This window comes from Dasypus novemcinctus, chromosome 4 (genome assembly GCF_030445035.2).
Source record: "Dasypus novemcinctus isolate mDasNov1 chromosome 4, mDasNov1.1.hap2, whole genome shotgun sequence".
NCBI classification, from domain to species: Eukaryota; Metazoa; Chordata; class Mammalia; order Cingulata; family Dasypodidae; genus Dasypus; species Dasypus novemcinctus.
Window position 1 is genome coordinate 89,739,869 of NC_080676.1, and position 20,356 is coordinate 89,760,224.

General features: G+C 41.2%; 1 protein-coding gene across 34 annotated transcripts in view; it reads right to left on the bottom strand.

Moving 5' to 3' along the window:
* PHLDB2 (pleckstrin homology like domain family B member 2) overlaps window positions 1-20,356 on the bottom strand; it is a 264,046-nt gene that overhangs the window by 96,388 nt on the left and 147,302 nt on the right. For 4 of the 34 annotated variants that reach the window (XM_071214837.1, XM_071214833.1, XM_071214831.1 and 1 more), the window contains exon 1: window positions 20,026-20,216. The exons of 13 other annotated variants lie outside the window; for them this stretch is intronic. The gene's annotated coding sequence lies outside the window, so the exon portion shown is untranslated. Of the gene's footprint in view, window positions 1-18,094; window positions 18,169-20,025; window positions 20,262-20,356 lie in introns of those variants that run through there. 17 more of the 34 variants (XM_071214838.1, XM_071214830.1, XM_071214844.1 and 14 more) reach the window with 13 other exon arrangements.

A 20,356-nucleotide genomic window follows, 5' to 3' on the forward strand; every position in this document is an offset into this window, starting at 1 on the left:
CAGCAAACAAGGAAACAGGGTATTATAGTGTTATTTATTATGGGGGGAGGGGGGAAGAGGGAATATGCTAATTGTCTACCAATTGGGAAAAAGTTAAGGTACAGTACAACTATTTGAAGGAACATTATGTAACAATTTAAACTCATGTTTAGAATTATATAAAGGGAAGCGGATGTGGCTCAACTGATTGAGCATCTGCCTACCATAAGGCTCAACCTATAGAGCATCTGCCTACTATATGGGAGGTCCAGGGTTTGATGCCCAGGGCCTCCTGGCCCATGTGGTGAGCTGGCCCACACGGAAAGCTGCCATGTACAAGGAGTGCTGTGACACACAGGGATACCCCCGCGTGGGGGTGCCCCATGCACAAGGAGTGCATCCTGCAAGGAGAACCACCCCGTGTGAGAAAAGCGCAGCTTACCCAGGAGTGGCGCCGCACACACAGAAAGCTGGCATAGCAAGATGACGCAACAAAAAAAGAGATGCAGTTTCCTGGTGCCACCAAGGGTGCAAGTGGACATAGAAGAACACACAGAGAGCAGACGAGCAGGGGGAGGGGAGAAATAAAAAATAAATCTTAGGGGGAGACAAAGAATTATATACATATAAAGATTTATTTATCTCCCCCCACCCCCACTGTCTGCTCTCTGTGTCCATTCACTGTGTGTTCTTCTGTGTCTGCTTGTATTCTCTTTTGGTGGCACCAGGAACCGATTCTGGGACCCTCTGGAGTGGGAGGGAGATGTTCAATCTCTTGCACCACCTCAGCTCCCTCGCCTGCTGTGTCTCTTACTGTCTCTCCTCTGTGTCTTTTTGTTATGTCATCTTGCTGTGCCAGCACTCCTGCACGGGCCAGAACTCTGCATGGGCCAGCTCTCTGCTCGGGCCAGCTCGCCATGTGGGCCAGCATGCCTTCACCAGGAGGCCCCTTGTCTATCCTGGCCCTCCCTATGGTAGACAAGAGTCGAACTGCTTGAGCCACATCCATTTCCCTAGACATTATATTTTATACCATAGAAAACGTGCATTCATATAATGTTAAGTACATTTTTAAAAACACATATGAATGTAGTTTCTTATGCCCACACAGATTTAGACACGGGTGCTCAGGCTCAAATCCCAGGAGTCATCGTTGCTCTCCTCTGTCAAACTGCACCTCCTTCTTCATTTTATCCATCAGCAGAAAGTCCTACCAAAGCCATCCTTAAAATCTATTCTAAATCTGATCATTTCTTACCATTGTCACTGCTACTTCCCTAGTACTTCTCTTGCCTCTACTGTAAGCCTATTCTCCTACAACAACAAAAGCAATGGATTGGAGGAGGTTACAGCAGAAAGTTAGTGGTTTTATCTGAGCAGTGATACTACTAGTCCTTTTAAATTCACCTCACTTCATACAAATCTTTATTTTCCACATTTTATATAATTCATTTGGATTGCCTTGACAATCAGGATAAAAGCCAGTAAAAAATAATAGAACACAAACTGCAGCAACACATCATTTTTATATTGCTTAGATTCTCATTTTTCCTTAGCTCTTGCCCAGTGGTCAAGTCAGATAGTAACACTTCCAAAAGTTTAATTTAAAGAACTCCTAGATCAGACTAACTTAATACGTAAATATTTAAACATTGCTACATTTTTTCCAACTCTTCTAAATGACTCAGGCAAAACGTTAATTATGTAAACTTGCCCATTCCATACTTTAGGCATCTTAAAAGCTATAAGATCAAATATCCTTTCTGATAAGAATAAAGCAAAGAGAATCATTCCAGAAAAGACTCTAGATAATTGCTGAGCCTAGGTGAGACAATATTAGGATGCTCAATTTATAATTGTAGCTACAAGAATATTCCCTTATTTGAAGTGGTTCTGCTTGTTGTACAGGAAAAAAATGAAAACTGTGTAGTTTTAGGGACTTCATTCATTAAATAGGTACCACATATCAGACATTTATTTACCAGGCACTGGTACTGCTCACTAATAATTCCAGTTCTCCTCCTTTCAGGCATATAGTAGGATTCTTCTTCCTTTCCCCCATGAGTTTAGGTGTGGCTCTGTCCCTTGCTTTGATCATTGAAATATGAAAGTGCTGTGTCAATTCTAAGCTGAAGATTCAAGAACCACAGCACAACTTTCCACTTCCCTTGCAATACATCCCAAATTGTGGAACCTTCATTAGTCTACACCCCAGAACGAGGACAACATGGAACAGAGCCCTTGCCAACCTAAGCTTGTCTCAAGCCATGGAGATTCTGGGTTGTTCTCTACTATGAAGATGGCAATCTTCATTAAGTATCCAAGCCAGGCTTCCAGCTAGGCAATGGGAGGCATATAGCAAAAAAAAAAAAAAAAAGTATTTCCTGTCTTTACATAGCTTATAATCCAAAGGTAAAGACACATATATATAAGCAAATGGTTGCTATATAATGTGATATGTCTTTTTTTTTTTAAAGATTTATTTATTTATTTGTTTCTCCGCCCGTTTTCTCTCTGTCTGTTCTCTGTGTCTATTTGCTGCGTCGTCTTCTTTGTCCGCTTCTGTTGTTGTCAGGGGCATGGGAATCTATGTTTCTTTTTGTTGCGTCATCTTGTTGTGTCAGCTCTCTGTGTGTGCAGTGCCATTCCTGGGCAGGCTGCACTTTCTTTCGCAATGGGTGGCTCTCCTTATTGGGTGCACTCCTTGTGTGTGGGGCTCCCCTACGCGGGGACACCCCTGCATGGCAGGGCACTCCCTGTGCGCATCAGCACTGCACATGGGCCAGCTCCACACGGGTCAAGGAGGCCCGGGGTTTGAACCGCGGACCTCCCATGGGGTAGACGGACGCCCTAACCACTGGGCCAAGTCCGCTTCCCGATATAGGTCTTAATAGAAGATTGAATGATAGATTGGTGAAGGACCATGAGAAGGGACATCTACCTCTGTGAGGACAGTAGTCTAGGAAGGTTTCAATAAAAAGAAGTGACAGTAAAGCTAAGTCCCAGAAAAGGAATAGGCATCTGATGGGTATTATCCAATGGCAGCTTAAAGCCATGTCCATACCTAAAATTTTGTGATTTTAATATCCAAGCCTACTTGAGGTAAGACCACTAATACAGCCAACAAACATCCTGTCTCTGAAAGAATTTTTTTTAAAATTTGTAGGAAAAGGTAATAGTTATTTTCTGTATCACTGTCCTGAAAAGTTGAAGGATGCAACTCTCCTAGAATGAACTGCATTTATCAGCCACACATTTCTCTCTCATAGTTATTGAAATCCTTCCTGGGTCCAAGGTGTATGTCTACCCAAAGTGTGGTTCAAATCGATAGCAATCCTCTAAGCATTTAAGATATTTTAGGTGAGATGTTAGAATAGACAAGAAAAGAATTAATGCCAGATAGTAGGGAAGGCTTCAGTTTTAAGGTAATGTATAGAAAATGGGTAATAGAACTGAACTAAATTAGTTAGGAAAAGTATTCTCACAAAGTGCAGACAGCAATCTGGAAAGCAAGCCAGAAAAGATGTTATTAAATAGAAGTCAAAAACTAAGCAGTAAAACCAAAATCTGCATTTTAAATATATTTACTCTAAAAGTACAGAATCAAAGTATTGAACATTTCATGTCAAAATGATACTTAAAAGTTTAATTTTGGACTCAGAAGTGTAAGATATTGACATCATTTTAAATGCTAAAATTGATACAATTTTATTAATGCATTTAAACTTGTTTGTATTTGCAAATGACACTTCATCACATGAAAGAAACATTCCCAAGTTATGGTGCCTCTTTATTTGGGCTAATAAAACTATAGACTACTACTACTATTACTGTTACTACTGCTACTATTTCTACTACTACAATTTCCATTACTATAACCACTGCTGCTGCTGCTGCTGCTGCTACTACAACTACTGTTGCTGCTGCTACTATTACTATTACTAACTACTATTACTGCTGCTGCTGCTACTAGTACTACTATGTGATGATTTGAAGCTATATTGACCCCTCAAAAGTATGTTCTTAAAGTTAATCCATTGCTGTGGGTGAGTCTATATTAAGTAGGGCCTTTTGATTAGATTACTTCAGTTAAGGGCCTTTTGAGGAGGTTACTTCAGTTGAGGCATGGCCCAGGGTGGATCTTAATCCTCTTACTGGAGTTCTTTATAAGAGAATATAATGCAGAGAAAGAAAAGAGAAAGCCTGGAAGCCAGGAATTGAAAGCAATGAAACCCAGAAGAAAAGGGAAAGACCAGCATACGCCACCATACTCCTCACCATGTGACATAGGAGTCCAGGATTGCCAGTAGCCAGTCTCTGAGGAGAGAGAATCACCTGATGATGCCTTGATTTGGACATTTTCATGGCCTCAAAACTGTAAGCTTGCAAGCAAATAAATCCCTATTGTAAAAGGGATTTATTACATTTCTGGTATATTGCTTTTGGCAGCCTACCAGACTAAAACCTACTATTACTATGATGACAGCGAAAGCAACAACAATGACAACTACTACTACTATGCTTCCTGCTATCTATCCTATAGGGTGCCAGAATTTTGTTTCCTTTTATTTCCCCCCATACACACACACACACACACACAAACACACACACACACACACATACTTTTTCTAAAAAGAAAAGTCATTACTGAAGCAGTTTGGTTGACCAGCAAAATATAATTTCAAAATATTACAAAAAACTATTGGTTCCTAAGAAGATCAGCTTTACAGTCTCTAGGGAAGAGACAAGCACGACATTTGCAAATAATAAATCACCCTAAGAAACAGTCATGCAACATTTCTCAACCATACTTAATTATAAACTTACAAATGATTTGGACTGAAGGATATTCTGAAGAAAATTTAAAGGGATCTTCATATTTAATAACCCAGTTTTTCAGTTTAACCTTACTGGGCCTGTTAAGCAGTTAACAAAAGGTTTTATGTTTAAACACATCATCAGGTACAAGTACAAAATTCACGTCATTTTCCTGCAGTTTAATTTACTGCCATAGCTGAATGTATATGTATATTTGCCTCGATTTTATATCTTTTAATTCTGCAAATCAATTTCAACTCAAAACAAAGAGAATCAGCCATGTAGCACACCCTTTCTGACCCTATGAGTGACAATAATGGTTGATACCTCTCCCCTTCCCCACTTCCAGAATTCTCTTTTAATTTTAGGTGAAATCATATGCATGGAAGCCTAGAAACTGGAAAAACAGATAACTGTAGCCAGTAATGTATTTGAATGAAGACTGGGGTATGGGAAAGGAGCGTAGTGGCAGAAGGTAGGAGAACATAGTGGAAGAGTCTAGATTTAATTCTCCAGGTAATAGGGAGGGAAGGAGTGTTCTGAGCATCATAGAATGAACTAGAGACTAAAGTTGAGTTTATAAGAGGAGGAGAAGCTAGGATGCTGGGATCTGGAAGGGAACACTGCAAGAGGTGTTATCAAGGTGCTGAACAAGAACAAGACGGAAGGGAAGCTGAGAAGAGAGGTCTGCGTTAACGTGGATAAGACAGGAGGTGAAGACTCTAGGGTTTACAGCCTGTCTTCCTGATCTACACTTGGGTGTTTATTTTGGGTTTCCTGCACAGTTTTTTGTAAACAAAAAAGAGGTGTCAGTGAAATTATACAATCACTGAGTTATGCTATTGTGGAAGCAAAATAGTCCTGGGGGCTTTAATGAATACATGTATTGCATGCATATCCACAAAATGGTCTGCAATGAGGGAAGAACACATCTGGTGCCCATCTGAGAGAAAAGACAACACTAGGAAGTCTAAACAGGAAAGACATTAATGTACATTGAAACACTTGGGTTTACTTTCCAATCCATAAATTTAATCCCGTCAATGCTCTTGTTATTTTATTACCTGAAATGTACATCATCTCACTGTCAATCAGAAAAAGCCAGAAGCCTAAAGAAACCTTTAAAAGATGTCACAGAAAGTCACAGAACTTTTCTCCTGAAGAAGAAAATTACTTGCAAAACCAATTTCAAGGGTCATTTTTAAAGTTTCTTGGTAGATTCTTTTCTCTTTGACACAATTTTGGCATTTATTTAAAAACATAATTCTCTACCTCCATTTATACTAAATAACAACAGAGTAAAACAGATCCTATTTAAACTAGAAATCATCATCAGTGAATTTTACCTATGAGCGGCAGAGTTATAACGATTTTGGGGTTAAGAGAAAGAAAACACCCCCTAAGAGCAAACTTAAGGAAAAAAAAGTTTAAATGAAATAGTTATTTTGTTTTGTTGTGTTGTGTTGTGCTGTGTTGTGTTAGGTGAGAGAGACCTCAATGTCTGGCCAAATATAAATGCAATTATCCAGATACTTTCTATCAAGTGAGTTTGGCGGATTCATCAATTACACAACACATTACCTGTCTGTCATTTTACTTTGCCATGTATAGACATTAGGATCACCCAATATAACAGGAATTAATCAAAGGGCAATTGCAAGCACAAGTGATAGAAAAGTGGAAATTCATTTCATATTGTTGTAAAAAGGGGTAGGGATGTAGATTACAGAACAAATTCAGGAAAAAATAATCTAAGAAGTCAAGAGAGTAGAGGTCAACTTTCTACTTTATCATAAAGTTTGAGTCTATACCTGTGTTCACAACGGCACTTAGATATGAGATGCAACCTCTTGGTGCATTTTTTGTAGCAGACAGTGGTTGATGCCTGGTGTTCAAAGCTCTCCCAGACTACTTGTTGTCCATAGGCTAGTCTCTTTCAGCACTGATGTTTACGACATGGCAAGGTTACGAATAAAGCATGTACTGATGACATACAATTGAATTCAGACACCAGCTTAGAGCAGTCTCTCAGAGGCAGTGCCATTCTTTCCATGAACTCTGTGGGGGTATATCTGTGGTAACCGATGGCAGCAGGTGCAGTGGTGAGGGGAAAGCTTTTTGAGGATTGAAAAGGGAAAACTGAGAAATCTGCTTCAATACCAAACCCCAAGCTTTACCCCTGGAGAACAATGCACACAGAAAGTTCCCTCTTTTTTCTATTAATCCAAACACCCAAATATGATTAAGAGGAGGCTAATTAGAAGCTTCAGAAACAACCACTTCCTTCTCTAGCAATATAATCGCTTCAGAAATCCAAAAGCAGCCTATTTTCCCCATTTCAAGTTTACTAAATACCATCAGTTAAACCTTCAGTCCCCTCAACTCCCCCTCTGGGAACATACCCTTCTACATCACAAATATTTCCTTTCATCCCTAAATCCTGCTCCATCCTGCAAACAACCCTCACCTATTCACACATCACCACATTCATCTGCAAATAATGTCCTCCCTGCAAATATCCCAGTATTGTCTCTTTCAAATATTACCTCTCACAGCTTCTACAAACATCCCTAAACCTGGACTTCCCTTTATCTCAATCCCCATCTCCACAAAAATCCCTCTTCTTCCACTCACTCATCCTGACTTCCTAAACTCTGTTCCTTTAAACTTGTCCCCCACACTCAAGATTTTATAGCCCAGTGCAAAGAGGAAAAAACTACTCCTTCGGTTAGGAGACATAGTACCCTTATTGTTCATTTTTTTTTGCAAATAAACATAGCAGTAAATGGATTCCAGCTCTTCTTGTTTTATACCCATGTTCCTTGTCTTTCAAGGATTTGCCTGTTTGAATGGAATAATTATTATCCACACGGTACTTGTAGGTAGATTGATAATGTCCAAGGAGGATGTTTTCATCTCTCAAAAGGATCCAAAAGAAGCAGTTCCACAGGAAGAAATGTATTTTAATGGCTGAATAAGGAGGTCTGCTGTATTCTTACAGACTGATCCTATTACAACAGGTGTTGTAAATCCTAATGTGTGTAGACTCACACACACTCAGAAAGACACAGAAAGAGAGACACATGCTGTCCACATGCCCACACCTGCCTCAAATGCACGAAAGTTTTTTGATGACAGTCAGAGGAGGTTCTTCAGAACTCAGATAACACTGCAGCATCCTTAGAAGAATTCACCAGCGCTGGGGGAAACGGTCAGATCAATGAGGCCTGGAGTGCTGATGTGATGTTTCAGAGACAATATCACTTTTTTTTTCATGGTTGTCTTTGGTTTTCTCTTTTGACTTTTCATGCTTTTACATTCTGAAGATAACTAAAAGAGGTAATGATGCTACTGGGAGAAGAAAAGAGCCCTGATGGGAATGGACAGTGATGGTGATGATGTGAACCCTGAATGCAGGTGGGAGAAGTGGGACAGAAAGTAAAAAGAGGTTTCAGCTTCTGCCTATCATAATAAAGGAGTCTAATTGCTAGGCTACCATTCTCTTCTGACATTCTCAGCTGGAGAGAAGCCCAAGCTCAACTAAAAAAGGAACTCCAGATGGTATTTGAAGGGTCTTAAGAGTAATGGTAACCAAAAGCAGTAGCCATACACTAAAGGAGGACCTTTATTTCCTGTGATCAGAGTTACCATGAACTAATTCTAGATTGTTTTATATTAGGAATTCCTAAGAATTTAGAGGACTTTTAGTTAAGAAGGTAAAACATCAATTACAGGGATTTTTAAAAGAATTTTCTATGAGTCTCTTGAGTAAGACTGTAGGATCTTTAAACTATCCTTTAGACTAGTCAAGGAATTTGGCTGCATATTTCCTGTGATGACTCTTCAGTCAGTGAGTGAGGCAGAGGAGGGAGGACAGAAACAGAAGCAACCTCAAAAAATATGTGTGATTAAAGTTTTTATACACTTGCAAAAGTACTGCCTTTTACCCAAATAATCAAGATGTGGCTTTTATCAATTGGAGTGACATTTGTTTTTATACTATGATTAAAGTAGCATTAGCAGCATTTAAATAGATAACAATAGTACAATAAATATTTACATATTTATTATAAATTAAGTTCACCATAGTGACTGGTAAAAAAAAAAAACAAAAAACAATTCTCACATTAAAAGTATGCTGTCCCTCAACAGATCTTCCAGTGATGAAAGACATAATATCTAAAAAATTATTTTTTATTACTTAAAATTAAAAAATTTTTTTTGTATTTCAGATGTTATTTTTAAAACTATCATTTCATTTTATTACTATTTTATTTGGTTATTTTCTTGTCTTCATCTTTGTAGAGGTTTTGGATCACAGAAGGGTCACACTGTGGCAGGGGAGGATCACTGGTGCATTGTGTCAGTGATGGGGAGTTGCATGGGAGAGGGTTCATCTGGGACATGCCTCTAAGGCATATGAATGTGTTCGAGTGTTCATGGGGCATTGTTGCAGTGGGTAGAGAGCCACACAATAACCAAAAGAATGTTGAATTCCCATCCTGGGGAGTTCTGCTACATTCTCTAATGGCCAGCAAGAATCCCCCGAGTACAGGGGTGGTGCCTGGTGAAGGAGGACAGACCATTGTGCTGGCCCCTTGATATCGATGGTTGTACTTATGAACCTTTTCTTTTGAAATTGAAACTTAGCCTTGTATTATACGTTGCCTAAAAGTTACCTGTTGAGGGCCTCCTTGTTGCTCAAATGTGTTTTCTCTCTAAGCCAAACTCAGTATATAAATACACTACCTTCCCCTGGGTGTGGAACATGACTCCTGGGGATGAGTCTCCCTGGCACCAAGGGATTATTAGCAAGCACCAACTACCAATGCACCTGGAAAAAGACCTTAACCATAAACGGGAAATGGTAAATGCAAATGAGTTTTTATGGCTAAGAGATTTCAAAGTGAGTCAGGAGGTCATTCCAGAAGTTACACTTATGCACATCTCAGCAGGATCTCATTGACTGCCACAGTAAGTACTGCCTCATATAGCAGGGCTCCTGAGGGCTCTAGAGACATCCAGACACTATAGGTAGGGCAGACAGCTCAGGAGTTTGGTGCCCTACCAGTGGGCCTTACTTTGGAATTTATGCTGCCCACTGTGACAGAGTAGGACTCATTTGTGGTTTCCCTACACATGGCTCTTCTGCCCCTTCTATTTGAATCCATTGTTAGCACTATAGCTGATAGATATCAGCTATAGTCCAAGAGACTTAAATCTTTGGGCTGTCCATGTGCTAGTTGGGCACTGAATCTCAACAGGGTTGTAACACCTACTTTCCAGTTCATTGGACTCACCCAGGAAAACTAACAAGCTAATGATGGACAAAGCCCATCCCAAGGAACAGAGGGTCTGCAACTGCAAGCAAAATAGTCCCATCCAGGAGGCAGATTTGGCTCTATGGGTAGAGCATCTGCCTACCACATAGGAGGTCCAGTGTTCAAACCCCAGGCCTCCTGACCCCTGTGGTGAGCTGGCCCATGTGCAGTGCTGATGGTGCAAGGAGTGCCCTGCCATGCAGGGGTATTCCCCGCATAGGGGAGCCCCATGTGCAAGGGGTGCACCCCGTAAGGAGAGCTGCCTTGCACAAAGAAAGCGCAGCCTGCGCAGGTATGGCACCACACACACGGAGATGCAGGAAGATGATGCAACAAAAAAAGACACAGATTCCTGGTGCCACTGACGACAATCCAAGCAGACACAGAAGAAAACACAGTGAATGGACACAGAGAGCAGACAATGGAGTGGGGGGAGAAAAATAAATAAAAAATAAATCTTTAAAAAATAAAATAAAAATAAAAAGACAGTGCCATCCATCTGCCCCATGAGATCTAAGCCCCCTCTCAATTATAGGCAGAGTAGGCATCACCATCCCAAAAGTCTCATGATTGGGGAATGAACAATGGACTAACGTAGATTTACTATTATTTTACTATAGACTTATTGTTACCCTAGCAATGGAAGAACCTGTATCATTGATATAAAGGCAATATAAAGAGGTTCTGAGGGGAGGGAGAGAGAAAAATGGGTGTAATATGGGGATATGGGGACATTTTCAGGACATTGGAATTGTCCTGCATGATGTTTCAATGTCAGATATAGGTCATTATATATTTTATCATAAGTTACAAAATTGTGTGGGACAGTGTAAACTATAATCCACACTTAGTAGCAATGCTTCAGTATGTGGTCATCAATTGTAACAAATACACCACACTAATGAAGGAGGTTGTTAATGTGGGAAAGTGTGGGAGGGGGAGGAGGTGGGGCATATGGTAATCCCCTATTTTTTTTTTCTTGGTAACATCCATGTAATCTAAATTTTCTTCAAAATAAATGAATTAAATCCCAAGGCGGGGGGGGGGGGGGGGAGGGGCTGGTACATATGCAGTCCCTGATTACAGAAAATACAAGGGACAGAAGACCAAGTTTAAAAACACCAAAGGCGCAATCATAAATCTAGGATACAGAAAAGTCTACAGAGAAAATGATATAAGGAAATGAAAAGACAAGAGGAAGAGGAATTCTGTTCTAGATTAAGAAATATAGGGGACATATCAATTGATTGCAATGTGTAGACCTTGTTTAGATCCTGTTTTGAAAAATATGACCATTAAAAAAAAATGATATAATCAGAGAACTGAATCATGACAGAAAAAGAGATATTGTAATTACAGCTATTTTTGAGTTATATTTTAGAGATAATTATATTTTTAAAATATTATTTTTATCAAAATTTCCTAATCTCTTAGATACATTTTAAACTATTATGCTGTCTGGTATTTGCTTTATAGCAATTCATGTTTCTGGGGGAAAAGAGGACTACCAATAGAAAAACTTAGCATATAGGTTATTTTTGCAGCAGGGTGATGGGTAAATGGGACATCATTACATATGCTCTGAACTTTGCTATATGTTTAAAAATTCCATAACAAAAATATTTAAAAATTAAGGATGTATACAGAGCTTTTTGTAGAGCAATATGAATAAAAATAAAATCCTGACAAAAATTATAGTGGTTCACTTTACAAAGAAGGATTAAGTCCTAGCAGCGGCTTCTATCTAATTTTTAAAAATAAGAAATATGAACCCTGATCATATTGACACTAATATTTTTCAAGTACCTGCGAGAACTTTGAAAGCAAATGCATTGTTAAGATTGCAAGTAGTCGGGCCATTATATATAGGATATTGGTGAGATACTGGTAGGTGGAGAGATCTAAATTTCACCAATATGTGTACCCAAATAAAAACTGATTCTTCAGAAAGTTGAAACGCAAAAGTATTCACAAAATCTGTCAAATCTTCCATATCCTAAAGAAGGTCAACCTCAAAAAGTTATACAAGGAAGTGGACATGGCTCAAGCATTTGGATGCCCGCCTACCACATGGGAGGTCCCAGGTTCAGTCCCTGGTGCCTCCAAGAGAATACAAACAGAAGAGCAAGCTGACCCAATGGGCTGGCGTAAGAGGCTGGTGCCACAAGATGATGCAATGAGGTGATACAAAGAGGAAACACAGTGAGAAACACAGCAAAGCAGGGAGTGGAGGTGGCTCAAGCAATTGAGCACCTCTCTCCCACGTGGAAAGTCCCAGGTTCAGTTCCTGGTGCCTCCTAAAAAGAAGACGAGCACATACAGAAAGCACACAACCAATGGACACAGAGAGCAGACAGTGAGTGCAAACACCAAAGGCAGGGGTAGAAATAAGTAAAATAAACCTTTTAAAAAAAAGCTATACAACATATATATACAGACACACTATTCCCTTCCATATTTATGCTAAAGAGACTAACATTCTTTATTACTGGTTTTCTGAAAATGGGACAAGTTCTTTAGATGGGAAATTACAGACCCATATTTTCAGGATTATTTATAGATCTTACAAAAGTTTTGATTCAAAATAAGTATTTCTAACTGCCCCCCACCCCACCTAAAAAAAAGGAAAATATTTCCAGATGTTTCTAATTCCTAACCATTGGTCTATTTCATCTCTGGATTTAAGAGATTCTGAGCATTACATGATCACCACAGTGAAACTAAACCAGAGAAGTAGAGAGTCAAGATAACTAAACTCAAGTCCTTCAACATTTGTATGCAGCTTTGCTTCCGATTCCTTCCTGAAGCAGAGGGGTACTCCAGGAAGAACCATCCTTCTTCTGATCCTTTGAACTGAAAGCTAATTTTAAGCAAGAAAATGTCGGCGCCAAGGGATCACATGGAGATAAAGATGCTCTGTTGACTCTGAAACTACAGCTATGGGCTTGAACTGAGAGATGTAAAGTGTCCATAGGAGCAAAATTCTCTAATCTTTCCACCATCCTGTATAAAATATACCCTCTTAGGAGTACTTTTTTCTGTTTCCAAAGTAACAGTTCCTAGACCCAACCCTTGCTCGTTCCCCATTTCCTTATCCAATATTAATGAACTGGGTATAGTCAGGGCATAAGTAGAATTAGGAGAGATGGAACAAAAACAAGTTAATCATGTCTTCTCTGATCACAATGTTTTCCCCTTTAACTAAAAAATTGAATAGATGGTTTTTAAAATACCATAAATTTTTTTAAAAGTCAATAATGAAAAAGTCTTCTTTACTGAAAGATTGATTATACAGGGTGGGTGTTATAAGATTTAACTTCTCTTGTTCCTGCTATGAACCATTTGACCATTTATTGCTTAGAAGGAGAAGGGAAAGGACTCGAACCAGCAGAGATCATTAACAACAGGATAAACTGAATTTAATTTTAATCAATTCTGGTTTTTTTATAACTCTGGCTCAGGCTCACAGGGCCAATAAAGGAAATGGTTACTTTAGGATGTTATTTTTATTGTAATAGCCAACCTAGTACAAAGAACACTGGACAGGCTGCCAGGAACATGGGTCAGGCGACCAGTCCCCGTCCTGGTTCTGCCAACTCACAGAAGTTAAGTCTGGAGCAAACTACTTCGCTTATCTTCACCTTGTTTTAGCAGAGTTTTTCCCAAATTTAAAATGATGAGGCTGAACTAGATGTTCTTTCTGTTCCAACATTCTATCTAGAAGCCCATAGATACTGGTTGAATAACACAAGAGTGCCAATTATATAATGCAGGAAATGGAAATGACCACAGAACAGAAACATGTTTTAGTGATAAGCTGGTAGCTACCTAATTGGGAAAAGCTTTCACTGGCACTGCTGCCTATGACATTCCAAAGGCATGGTAAATTGTTTCAGCATAACATAGTGGGAAAAAGCCCAGTAAGAGTTATGTTACTAACATACAATACGGGCATTTAGCATGAACCACAAGAAACATAATTTTCGGCATTCCTATGGCTTATAATTCCCTTAATAAACCTTGAGCTGTTTTTGAAAACCTGCTTCTGTAATGAGGTAAGCAGCAGGACACCAGATATCACTGCCCAGTCTCCTCTGCTTATCACTTGGCTACAGTGAAGCACTATTCAGGCTGGGTCTGAACTGGTCAGAAGAATCCAAGAGCTGGCTTTCCTTTGCTTTTACCTGCCCTTGTTTTAGCAGAAGTAACTGGTCAAGAGACAAGTCCTGGAAAATTCTCATAATCTTTAACTTTTTGGCTATACTATCTGCTACTTCTATGAGCATACTGCCATCTGGAGAAGTCAATTGTGTCGTGCAAGCAAAACATTCTAAGATAGTCAACACTAATTTCCACTGAACTCTAGTCTAGACTTAGCAGAAGTCTTTAAAAATCTGATCCTGCTTAAAGTAAAACTATTAAATATTGCCACATGCAAACTTTTTCTTCCCCTTAATTTGCAAAGCAAGAGAAAAGAATTCATCCAACAAAATAAGACTAAACAACCTAAACAAATGAATTACCTCTTGCAAAAACCTCTCTAAATAACTTACTCTGTTACTCTGTATCTTAATTATACATTTCTTTGTATGGTGAGTTTTTGTATCCCTAGTTTTCCTCAACCTCAATAAAATGGTTTTTATACATGGATGTATCTTATTGACCACTGGATGCAATAGATAACAGTCTTGCCTTCAGAACAGATAAAACACAAAGCTATTCAAAATGTTTAAGAAACATCCCTAAATATCCTGAAAACAGCTTGTGTACAAATTGGCCCTTGGAAAGTTGACCTCCACGGTGACAGAGAGACAAGTCCTGCCATCCTAAACGTTTGTTTTGAAGGTGTTTGGAAACCTGAGCTACCCTTTTTCATTTTATTCAGTTTAAAAAGACAACAGTCACGTTAATCAAATCCCAATGAATATTTTTAGCCAATGGTTATTTAAAAGAAATAACTTGGGAGTAGACTGTAGCTTAGTGGTTGAGCACCTGCTTCCCATGTATGAAGTCCCAGGTTCAATCCCCAGTACCTCCTAAAAAAATAAGATAACTCATGTCTTCTCATTATCTGGGGGAAAAAATAACAAGAATAGATAGATGAGAGGTGATAATGAAAAGCCTCTATACCTCTTTCCTACAGCACCTGCAGGGAGCAGACCCATTAAAAGACTCATCACTTTTGAGCCATTTCTAAATATACCACCATGTACTTGTTTTGTTGTTGTTGTTTTTTGGGTTTTTTTTTTGAGGTACTGAGAGCCAGGGATTGAACCCAGGACTTTGTATATGGGAAGCGAGCACTCAACCACTGAGCCATATTGGGTTCTCTGAGTTAGTTTTATCATTTGTTCTGCTTGTTGACTGTTTTTGTTTTTTTTAGGAAGTAATGGGATCCGAACCTGGGCCCTTATATGGGAGGCAGGCACTCAACTGCTGGGGCCATATCTGCTCCCCATTGGGTAGTCATCAAAATAATAAGAACTTACAATGTTCAGACATCTGACCTCTCCCAGGAAAGGCATACTCAACCTCTCCTAAATTGTCCGACCCTCCCATATTTGAGGATTAAATAAAATAACTACCATGGCAAGACGACTTGGCACAAAGAACTAGAATCCATAATCACAGACCTAACGGCTAATTGTAGTAATATAAATATGAGAGTATACACTTGTAATAGATCAAGCCATATTGTGTAACTTTTCTAACTTATTTCCATCAACAAAGCACTCTACAGATAGAGATAGCATGCTTTTAAAACTCTCACAGGAAATTAACAATAATTTTATATTACTATTGTTTTCTTCCCAATTAGGAAAACAGCAGAGACTATGGGGTATAAGAAAAAAATGCAACGGATCAGAACGAGGAGATTGGATTGCAGGTTCTGCCACTACCTAGTTTGACTCTAGCCTGGTAAATCTTCCTCTTAAGGGAGAGACACAGTTCCAGTGAGAAAGAGAAAGAGGGAGAAGAGGGCATGCAGAAGTGAGTTGGAGGCAATGGAACACATAAGAAAATTTTGAAGTTCCTTTTACTCCAAGAATAGCCAGGTTTGAGCTGTCTTCAGGTTCCTAATCTAAAATTCTATCCAATTGAATTTATTTAGACATCCACCCATCAGCTGATTAATTTCCCCTACAACTGTCCCAGTGCCTGCTTGTTTCCTACATGCCTGCCGGGTGTCTTTTTCTCCTTCACCACCATCAGGCCTCTCTCGTTCTCCCTTCTGTCCAAAGCAGCCCTATCCATTCATACACTCTACTCTTAACCCATGAGGCAGGGAGGGGCAGAAAATCTCAGATGTTGTTTTGTACCTGGATTCAAAAGGAGCATCTGCTCTGCCTCTGCAACCATCTGTTGCCCACTTTGCCATGGGGAGGATGGTGGAGGCATCAGAAGAGGAGTCACAGGTCACACAATGGAATTATTCCCTTCCTGGGGTTGAGGCATCCAGGCATATGTTCCACAGTCACCCAGGCGAATGCCACCCCTCCTCCATCAGAGTTCACTGAGTTCCTCCCGAGGATGGTACCTCTAAACTCTCCCCACAAAGGGCCAGGTGGTCAGGTCGTTTCTGGTTTTTTTTTCCATTTACATTTGCCTGAATAACAATTTCTAAATTCACTAATCTTGGCTTGTATCTAGAACTGAGTATGTCCCTAGAACACTGGAGAGCAGTCACTGAAGGGAAGCTGAATGCCTCAGCTTTTATATCTATAAAATGAAAAGGTTGAACTCTGTGATCTTTGTGGCTCTCTTTTTCTCTAACACTCCAAACTTCTATGATTTTAAGTCAATTCGAAGTATTTAAGGAATACAGCAAGTTCCTTCACCTCTGAGGTATGACTTGTAAGAATCTGCTCAGATAAAAAGGCTTCAATGACATGCTCCTTTTGTGTTAAGCAAGAACACAGTAAAAAAGTTTCTTGAGGATCTAAATTTGATTAAGATCCGTAACCTTGTTAACATATGCTCCCACGGTAATACTCCAGTGCTGGGTTTAGGGCTGGATAATTCTTTGTATGCCCTGGGCATTATAAGGTATTTAAAAGGATCCTTTCCCTCTACCCACTAGATGCCAGTAGTAACCCCCTGCCTCAAGTTGTGACAACCACAATGTCTCCAGGCATTGCCAATATCCCCTCCCTGGCATTAGAAAACCACTATTTTCCTGTATAGAGCTTTAAGATAAAGCAGATCACTTAGGACTTGTTTGAAAATGGGAAATGGACTTGGTCCAGTGGTTAGGGCATCCCATCTACCACATGGGAGGTCCAGAGTTCAAACCCCGGGCCTCCTTGACCCGTGTGGAGGTGGCCCATGCGCAGTGCTGGCAAGGAGTGCCCTGCCACACAGGGGTGTCCCCTGCATAGGGGCGCCCCACACACAAACAGTGAGCCCTGTAAGGAGAGCCACCCAGCGTGAAAGAAAGTGCAGCGGGCCCAAGAATGGCACCACACACAAGAGCTGACACAAGATGAGGCAACAAAAAGAAACACAGATTCCCGGTGCCTCTGATAAGGATGGAAGCGGTCACAGAAGAACATGCATCGAGTGGACGCAGACAGCAGACAACTGGGGGGCAAGGGGTAAGGGGAGAAAAATAAATAAAAAATAAATATTAAAAAAAAAAAAAGAAAGAAAATGTGTGACATTCACCCAGTTAATTAAAATACTGCCAGACCTTAACATTTGCACAGTCAGGTTTATAAAGCACATATAGTCTACTTGGAAGATGTGGAAAACCCACTGTCTTTCCAAGTCATCCAAAGCACTGCCTCCCTTGCTAACCATTGAAAATTAACATACAAAGGTATAACTTCAACAGCTATTTAAAAGTATTTTAAAAGAATCACATTTTCCACAGTTACTTCTCCAGTGCACTCCAGACCAATCCTTACAGATTTCAGAGTAGGGCTTTGAAGAAAATAGTGAAATTCAGCAGTTTAATCATTTTGGCATTTTCTTACCTCTCCTATGCAAAAGCCAGTAAGTACAGTGTTTCTTGAAAGGCTGCTAAAGAACTCCAGCTTCACTCAGGATTCTGTAAGATATGGGTAAAGCAAGCTCCTAGCCCAATTTCTCAAGCATCTTTTCCTCCCCCACTTCAAACAGGATCTAAGAGACATCCTCTACAGTTGGTCCTCAGCCCCAAAGGAACAGCAGCTGCCAGCTGTATGAAAGAAACAGAAGCCTGCAAACTGACTGAAATGATGACTACTCTTAACCAAACATCTCATTTTTCCATTTGTGAGAGAGGCTGGGATTTGCAAACCTCCAGGTCTCAAGAGGTGAAGGCTATGCTAGTCAACCAGGAACAAAACCTCAACTCCCCCTCGCTATTAAAGGAAACGTCAGTGTTGGAGACTTTACAGCGTTTCTTAAGTACATATAATGGTTCCACATTAAAAGTACACCGCAAAAAAAAAAAAACAAAAAACACCACCCACAACTTTTAAATAAGCTGGGGATATGAAATGGGAATCATGAATTGACACAACCGCTACTTTTCAAGGAACTTTAGTTCTTTATTCAAATAAATATTTACACAATTGAGGGCAATGGTACCAGGGATATAGCCATTCTGTTAAAATAGTGGACAACGCTAAGGGTTTATTTATCTCAAATTCAATGACTGTTGCTATCCTACCAGGAAACTAAGAATTCAAGTGCTCTCAGGGCAAAAGTTTAACCCTCTGAAGCTGTGAACTTCATTTAGACCTCTCCCAGCTGAATTCAGATGTTAGAATGCCCAAATTAAACCAAACTGGAAAGCTTAAAATTACTCGTCCAACACTTGAACATAATTATCTGTAACTTACATATCCATATAATGAAATGTGGTTGACAAGTAATTATACTAACAGGACTCCACAGTTTATGCCTCTTCCCCTAGTTCCACTTCCAGCATCGCCTGGCTCTGCCCAGTGGTGCCTTCTAGAACTCCTGAGAGCTACTTCAGAGCGGCAGAACGAAGACTTCTAGGGAAAAGGGCAGGGCCAGGCCAAAGGCTTTCCAGCCGGGGAAGAGACTACCCAGCAAAAGGCTGCAAGCGCCGTTCTCTCTTTTACATACGAAAGGTAGATGAGTGGACGCTGGGAGCAGATTCGACTTCCGAAGCTCTTTCAAACAGGAAACCCCATCTCTGGGAGGGACAGCCTGTCAGCCTTTTAATTTCCTGGCGGTGGCGGGAGTTAGCCAGGTCCTCAGTGCTTTAGTAAGTGATGACTGCTTGGGCTAATAAGAACATACTAGCCAGCAGTTTAACTGCGCGGGACGCGGCCGAAAACAGGGGTTTCAAAACGCTCGCCAAGGCGTCCAGCGGCTATTTCTAGGGTTGAGGAGATGGCCACATCATAAACTTCTGGGGGAACCAACTGGATCCGGGGTCCACGGCCGTCCAAACTCTTTAAGGAATAGGACCTTTCCCACTTTTCAAGAGTCCAAACTCTTGAGAAAGTGGCACCAAAAGTGTCGTCTTACCCAGGACTGGCGCAGGCAGTCAGATTTGGGGATGGGGTGATGGAGAGAGGTCTTCTCGGAATCCCGCACCCCACTCCATCCAGCTGCAGACCTTCTCTCTCCTCCGCCCAATCTGACCAAGCAGCTGGATCCGAGTCCTTCCCTCCTCGGACAATCCTGGGACCTCGGCAGAGTTGCCCCCAGGTACTCTCAAATCCCGCCTGTTGCCCACAGTCGCGCCGTGAGCTTCTTCCCTATCCCGACACTCCCTCCCCAGGATCCCCCAACCGGAGGCCCATCCAGCCCGCCAGAATCATGCACAACGGGGTTCGGGGGTCCCCAAATCTGTGCAGCGCGGGGCCCGACGACCTCAGCCTCGGCTTTTGTTCCGACCGCCGGCGAGAGAAGCAGGGAAACTGCGCCCTGGGCGCCCACTCACCGCTTCATCTTTCCTCCGAGCCACGGCTCTTCGCGGGCCCCGTGGCCCTCTCGCCCTGCCCTTTCCCCCGCCCTCCCTCCGTCCCCCCGTTTAGCCCGGGATCCGGCTCCAGCCGCAGCTCCAGCCGCAGCTCCAGCCTCCGCCGAGCGCCAGCCAGCCCCTCCGGACGCGCCCGGCGCGGTGAGCGCCCCTCCTCGGCCCGGGCCGCCACTGCCTCCGCCTGTCAGCCAACCCTCGGCCGCGCAAACGGCGGCAACCAACTCCGCGGAGGGGGAGGCACGTCCCCAGGGAGCCGTCCGGCCGCGCGTGACCAGCGCGGTCCCCTCCTCCC